At 30.5% G+C, this 7036-nt stretch overlaps 1 pseudogene; it reads left to right on the top strand.

The window, feature by feature from the left end:
* Positions 1-5431: 5431 nt before the first annotated feature.
* Positions 5432-7036, top strand: part of LOC101491638 (eukaryotic initiation factor 4A-8-like) — a 3898-nt pseudogene continuing 2293 nt past the window's right edge.

The following is a 7036-nucleotide window of genomic DNA, read 5'->3' as shown; positions in this document are numbered from 1 at the left end:
GGGGGGGGGCTAATGGAAGATAGTATCTTTGTTGCTTCCTCGAATGCAACCCCTGAACAAAAAAAATGATTAATGATACCAAACTCAAGGATTTGAGGGCTAATCTTTTTTGTTTCAAGCAATTGATCGTTCAATTATAGAAACTATTCTTGTGTGTGACACCGCTACATGTCATGGAGAGACAAAACTTGAAGCTTCACATTTGTGATATAATTCAAGTTGTCACTGATGTGTACTATTTTCAGGTTTGAAAAATAATCTTTTGAGCATAGGTCAACTCCAACAAAAGAAGCTTAATGTGGTATTTCAAAATGATACTTGCAAGGTATTCCATGAGGAGAAAAGGCTTATCATGTATTTCATTACCTTTATAGATGATTTGAGTAAAAAGACTTGGGTGTATTTCTAAAATAAGGATTTTGGTGCCATTAAAATTCAACTGACTACTACCTATACTCCACATTAAAATGGAGTATCTGAAAAATAAAACTATAATGAACATGGTCAGGTTATGTTGTTAGGGAAAAGATTTCCTAAGAGTTTTTGGCCTGAGGCAGTTAAATGGTCCATATCAGTGCATTGGTTCAAGGTGCTTGGATGTCTAGCACATGTGCATAATGCTCACATAAAGAAATTGGATAAAAGGATAATTGTTAGTAAGGATGTTTTATTTGAAGAAACTAAGGAATAAAATTGGACTATAAAAGAAAAGTACAATACAATGTGTTGTGACATAGGCAATGAAGAAAGACCGAAAATAACAATGCTATCATCAATAGTAACATTGAAGAAGAACATCATGTTGATCAAAACCTAAGAAATGTGAGTCCAAATAATCAATAACCTGTAGAAACCAATGAAGAGGAGAAATAATTAGCACCTAAAGACAGAAGAAGGCCCAATTGTCTCAAGGGTTATGTAACTCAAGAGGAAATCAATGCAGATAGTCAACTACACAATTTGGCAGTGTTCAGCTCTACTGATGATCCAGACACATATCAAGAAGTGGCTAAATTGGAGGAATTGAGGAAGGCTATGGATTTGGAGATGGAAATCCATTTAGAGAATTTATTTTGTATTTTTTTATATTTATCACCAATAATATATTTATCCTTTTTTTTTATTTTATCAATGACAGATATATGTCTAATGTTTTTTTTAATACTTACTAATAACAAATATTTTTTCGGTGTTTGTTATATATTACTGTAAAATATTTGTCTTGTATTTTTTTTATATTTATTATTGAGAATTATTTTGTCTTTTATTTATGGATCAATTATAAATATTTATCCAATATATTTTTAATATTTATAGTGATGTGACAAAAAATTAAATGAAGATAAATTTATATTTTTTATAGTTGTTTATTTTCTTATAAGTTATAATGATAGTAGATTTCATATACACTCTTAGGCGATGGTTAGACTGGATAAGTGCTCCATATGGTATATGATAGACCATTATTTTTACCATTAAATCAATTAAGATTTATAGATTAAAAAATATTAATTGTTACAATGAAAAATATAGTAACGAAAGAAAATAAAATACGTATGTCATTTTTTAATTAGTTTAACTATTTCAACTATTTACTTTGGTGTATAGTTAGTTTCATTCGTGAAAAAATCTATTGTACTATATAGCAATTGCTATTCTAAGATTTTATCATGTTCCTTTCCACTAGATATCATTCTCTCATCTTCTCCTGCCATTGCCACCCGCCTCCAAGCATTGTTGTTCAACTTCACCCATCACCACCAAGATTTCCCACCATAAAAGGGTCACAACTTTTCATATCAAAGTTAACTCCACGAGACAACTATCTTTCTTAATTCTTATGACTTTTCCATGGGAGGAATGTCTAAATTTTTTCTTAGAGTATGGCATTTCCTCAAAGTGACAAAGGTTGAAACTTTGTGAATGGAGCAATTCGAAACTTTGTGAATGAAGAATATACAATGGGTGATCTCTCTTGATTTCAAACTCAAGAAGCAAAAGTTCCATATCATTGAGAAAGTGTTAGAATCTGATTTAATCGTCAAGAAAAATGGTTCAGTAAAAGAAATAGTCTATTGTATAATTCATCAATCTAAATTAGTCTTGCAATTATAATATTTTTTTTATTTTGTCATATTATATTATTAATTTTGAAATGTAGTTACAAGATATTTTTACATATTCCAAAAAACATTATTAGTTGCAAATGTAAAACTAATTTGCACTAAAGGTCTGAATCATATCAACTAATATGTATACTCGTGCGTCGCACAAGGGGACTTTTGTATTTAATCAAATTAAAAAAAAATTAACACTTTATCGCATTAATTTTAAATTTGTTGTAAGATTTCTACGTGTAAATCCTTTAAAGAATTGAAAATTGCATCCAATGCAGCATCTTATATAGAAATGAAGTAGAACAATACGAGGTATAGGAAAAGAAGAAAAAAATTAAAATTTAATTATATCTGAAAATGTTCAATCACTTTTAAAAAAAAAACAGAATACAAAAATATTACATGATTACTTGACATCTCATCTATAATAACACTCAAAACTAATCACTTATCGTTTACAACACTCTAAAATTATTATTAAAAAAAAATACTCAATACTTAAGAGAATACTTAAGAGAGACTATACCAAAACTCAAGAAAAAAGTCCAAATATAAACCCTTCACAATCTAGAAGCAATTATAAAAACACACATTAGCAAAAATAAAAATAAAAAATCTAGAGCAATAAGACTTATACCTATTTCAAACTCTCAATACATCATAACTTAATTCTTGTTATTATATATTGCATACAAATATTAGGAAATCATAAATAATTATCCATTAATAGGATAAAATCATTGAAGATAAATTTGTTGTGAAAGAAAAATTATATATATATACCTTTATCAATTACCATTTCAAAAGCAACTAAAGACATAAAATGATTGTTTTTTTTTTCTTTTCAAAAGCATAACTACATTAATATTAAGCAGTAATACACGTTAAATTAAAAAAAAGTTGCTTGATTAGAATTAATAAATTTGAAGTTAACATGACCACAGATCGTTCAGCATAAGTCCCGCTAATAACAAACAACAACTTCTTGTTATGCAACTAACACAAATGAACTTAATGTAAAACACACCATTTCTTCTTTAGCAACTAACAATACAAATGGACCTAAATTAAGGAACCACCTTAACACAATAATGCCACACCAATTGAAAGCAATCTGCTTTGACCACTGCAACTTAAACATCCAGAATAAATTCAATTCTGGATCAGCATATCATTTTTCATCCATCACCAATTCATAGAATATTCCTTCTATGACTTATAACCACACCCTACTATTTATCCTTGTAACAATGTTATAGAACCTTAAAAGATGTAAAACCAACATAACAACCCTGCACCCAATAACCCCCACTTAAGTACAAATATTGCATCTTTTGATTCATAAAAGATACATAGTTCATCATAACTGAGTACATACACAATAAACAATGTTAAGTCATCACAAAACACTTAAAAATCCCTCAACCAAATCATACCCTCAATCAACCACAATCTTGTATCTTTTAAGTAAAAAAGATTAAATTCATAATTATTAAGTTAATAGCCTAAGGAAATTCATAATTATTAACTTGAATATAGACTATAAATCAATGATATCACTCAAAGTCTCAAACACAACCATTAAAAAGAAACTTTTAAAATTGAAGAGGCACACAGTAACAAAAATATAATGCATTTAGTGTCTAAATCTATATAGTAGTAGAGAAAACAAATTGTTTAACTACCAATGCAACAGATACATAACAGATAATGAATCAAAGATAATAACTAAACTATTATTTCAAAAACAAAATACAAAAAACATGAAACATAGTACATAACAATGAGAAAAAAGTTTCAGTCCAAAAAATAAAAGAAAGAAAAGTTCTCAAATAGGATAATAAGTAAAATAGGATTTGAGACAATGAATTAAATATTAAAACTTAATTATTCAAATAAATAAACCAAATTGAGAAACAACCAAATTACAATGTTTAACCACACAAATTACTGTGAAAACAACTCAATGGCTAATCAAATGATAGACGAGGAAGAGAAAGAGGAATAATCAGAACAAATAACAAATGTGAAATGAGGACTACACGATTTTGTTGAGAGAAATTTTAATGTGTGGCTCCATTATTGCATTCTTGAATAGAAAAAATAGTCATTCAATGAAAGGAAAATTTAAGGCGCCAATAGAAGAAGAAAGTCGCTTGAAGACATAGCGATTAGGGATAAGAGGGTTTAGTTTTTCTCAATTTTTTTCATTAAGCTGAAACCATTATACACGTGTCTATGTAGTAATCCATTATCTTTTTGTTTGGTTTGGTTTCATTTTTCAATATATATAAATAAAGTTTTATAATAATAATAGTAGCTAGCAATAGCATGATTTCAACCTATAATAGCATGGTTTCAACCTCTATATAAATTTTATAATAATAAAATAATAATATCCTGTAAAACAAATTAAAATATTTGTAAAATTAAAATAAAATTTCTAATATATGTATGTTCTGATTTCTTATATTTGTGTTTGTATCTTGTTTTAACGGTACCCAATATCTCTCATTTGTAATAAAATTCATTTGCCTTTCTTTAAAAGTAATGCATTTTCCACACACAAAAACTTTTACACAAAATATATTAATTAATCACTAAAAATTTAACAAATTACAAAGTAAAATATATACAAATAATAATAGTTAATTTCTACTAATAGAAAGATTAAATTAACTTAAACATTCTCATTAAGTGACAAATGTCACATTTCATTTGTCACTTTATTCTAATAATAGATTCTACTTTTTTTTCTCTTAGTTTTGGTTTTAAATGTTGATTGTGATTGTTAAATAATGTTATTATATATTAGCAGTAAGGGTATTTTAGACAATTCTATTCTTTTTTATATATACTCATTGTAACCCTATTAACTGAAGTTTTGGTTCATTCTATGTTATGAAACCCTAAGAGTAGTTGTCTTTTTTCTTCCTCTTTTCATTGTTAACATGGTATCAAAGAGCTTTGGTTGATTATGGGATCTACTATAAAGAAGAGAAAGATTATTTTGATAGGAAAGACAACCACCAAAAGAGAAAAGAGAAGAGTAACCATATTCTCGATTTTGTTAAATCAGTCTCACAAAAACATCGATTGCGCATTCGTTAACCGTTGGATCAGACTAATTTTTCGACAGCAGGTTTGCAACACTCAGTTCTTCGTCTTCAACAGTCGGATCGGCGAAACGACGTCTGTAGAGGGAGAAATCGGGCTCGCACAACACCAGATTATCATGTACAGAACTTTCGAATGTTAGTTCACCTTTTGTTTTGATGATTAGAAGGGGGTGTAGTTTCGAAGAAAAGGTTAGAATGGCACAAAATGCGGGCTACACAGCTGCAATTGTCTATGACAATGAAGATGGTGGCGTCCTAGTTGCATTGGCAGGAAATTATGCTAGTATAAGAATACATGTTGTATTTGTATCAAAAGCTTCGGGTTTGGCTCCAGAAGGATCACAATTTGATGTTAATCATTATGACACTAAGATGAATGAACTGCTTGCCAATGATGGGCAAGAATTCTTCGCCTCATAAGATGAAGTCCATGATAGCTTTGATGCAATGGGGTTGCAAGAAAACCTTCTGCGAGGCATATATGCTTGCGATTTTGAGAGGCCTTCTGCAATCTAGCAAAGAGGAATTGTTCCTTTCTGCAAAGGTCTGGATGTGATTCAACAGGCTCAGTCAGGAACTGGGAAGACAACAACATTTTGTTCTGGAATTTTGCAGCAGCTCGATTACTGTAACACCCCGATTTTTAACAGCGCGGGTGTATATTTTTTTTTTTCTTTTTAAAAACAAAGAAATACTTTTGGATAAATATTTAAGTCGTAACATAACGACAAAAGCCAACAATATTTACAAGCAGCGAAAATAGTTTTTGAAATACAAACCCAAAGTAATTACACGACAAAATACACAGGGGCTATGAGACCTATCAGACATAGCTCATACCCCTGGAGTGTTCTCGGCAGACACCTGTACAAAACATTGTCCCAAGAATTTTAACTTCTCCACGTCGCATAAAAAAAATGGTACAAGGACCCATCAAAATAAAAGTCGAGCTGACAATATGAGGTATAGGTACAGTCTTTCAAATTGAAATAAATACATCCACAAAAGAAAGACAACTAAACCCTATACAGCCCTCTAATCTGATCATGCTACAAAAAGCTATACAACCTGGGTGATCTCCACGCGCCCCGCAAGATCCTTCTGACATAGCTTCGGTCAGGTATGACTAACTAATTTCCCATCTCCATGGTACTAACCGGTAGGATGATCCTGTTTCTCATCTGAGGGCAAAGCCCAGATTTCCACAATAATTGTAAAGGTCGCCAACCGAAATTAACAAATATCACATAGCAAAATTCTTATATTTTCAAATGCTCAAAAGAACCTTTCGTCTTAGCATACTCCTCGAAAGGGTTTTCATATGTCCAAAAATGCATAAACAATGTTGAAAAATGAAGTTTTAACAAACTGCACTGTCATAGCCGAATACAACAGAGAAAATGCAGATTTTCAGTTCTAAAATAGCTCTGAATCAATCACCACTTCGAATATTCATTAAATCAATTATGAACACATAATTACATCAAAACTTAATCAACCCAACTTCACACCTCAAAGTAATTACGACAAATCATAACAACAACCGAATATGTATATACAATTATCAAAGTATAACAAACGTGACTCGCGTGCCAAGCACCCTAATGCAATGTGTATATGCCAAAATGCATCATTCCGGAATTCCAAATCAAAACCCTCCTCGAGGGGCGTAAATCATAATTGTACAGCCTCTCACAGACCAGTACTAATTACCGAAGTGCAATCTCTCACGGATCAGCACGATTTACTAGCGTGCAGTCTCTCACAGACCAGCACGACATACAAGAGTGCAGTCGCTCA

This window comes from Cicer arietinum, chromosome 3 (genome assembly GCF_000331145.2).
Source record: "Cicer arietinum cultivar CDC Frontier isolate Library 1 chromosome 3, Cicar.CDCFrontier_v2.0, whole genome shotgun sequence".
Classification (NCBI taxonomy): Eukaryota; Viridiplantae; Streptophyta; class Magnoliopsida; order Fabales; family Fabaceae; genus Cicer; species Cicer arietinum.
Note: the sequence above shows the minus strand (reverse complement) of the source record. Positions and strands in the feature narration are given on the sequence as shown.